The 829-nt window shown below is 54.8% G+C and overlaps 1 protein-coding gene across 1 annotated transcript in view; it reads left to right on the top strand.

Annotated features, from left to right (window-relative positions):
* Positions 1-36: 36 nt before the first annotated feature.
* UBAC2 (UBA domain containing 2) overlaps positions 37-829 on the top strand; it is a 199738-nt gene continuing 198945 nt past the window's right edge. Inside the window, exon 1 of the mRNA XM_025208617.1 lies at positions 37-177. The gene's annotated coding sequence lies outside the window, so the exon portion shown is untranslated. The remainder of the gene's footprint in view (positions 178-829) is intronic.

Raw genomic sequence — 829 nt, 5'->3', positions numbered from 1 at the left:
CGGGGCGGGGCGGCTGGTAGCGTTGAGGAGCGGGGCTGGGAAGGACCTGCCCGGGTGGCCTGCTCCAGCCCCGCGCCTCCGGGCCGCCCTGTGCATGGGCATGTCTGTCCTGGTCTCGCACAGGGCATCGCATCCGCACCCGCCCCAGGGGGACTCCGTCTTGCTGCTGCTGCAAGGGTAAATACCTCAGGGAAGGGGCCATGCCCTGCTACGGAGGAAGGCAACCTCCATACCCCTCCAATAGTCCTACTAGTTTGACCCCAAACATGGATCCGTTTTTTGACCCTGAGCCCAGCAGCAAGAAGACCCTTTCTCTCAGGATTGCTGGGTTGACATCCCAGTAGGAGCACTAGTGCAACCCAGTCACCCCCCCCCCCCCCCCTTTGGTTAGTCTATAAAAGTGGCTCAACATTTCTTGGATTGGAGGCCCCCTTCACTGGACTAGTGGCACTCTCTGTAACTTCTGAAAATTGAGTGGCGCACAGTTTTAAAAGCTAATTTACATATGATGATGCTTATCTTCATGCAGAGGGGCTGGGTAGTGGGGGCTGAGAGATCATCCAGGCAGGGACAAGCCTCAGTCTTTATTTATCTGCTTATCTCCTCATACTTGGCTTATCTCTTCATACCTCAGGGCACCCTTCAAAAGGTCTGGTGGCACCCCAGGGAGCCCTGGCACTCTGGCTGAGAATCGCTGATACAGCTATAGATATAGCACAGGCTTTTGTGAGCTGAAGCTCACTTTCAACAGATGATATGAAAGGACATGCAGAAAGTAATGATAGACTTTCACTGGACCAGCTGCACAGATGTCGCCCACAGCAATGCT

This window comes from Alligator sinensis, unplaced genomic scaffold, assembly GCF_000455745.1.
Source record: "Alligator sinensis unplaced genomic scaffold, ASM45574v1 scaffold744_1, whole genome shotgun sequence".
Classification (NCBI taxonomy): Eukaryota; Metazoa; Chordata; order Crocodylia; family Alligatoridae; genus Alligator; species Alligator sinensis.
This window is presented reverse-complemented; position numbering and strand designations above follow the sequence as displayed.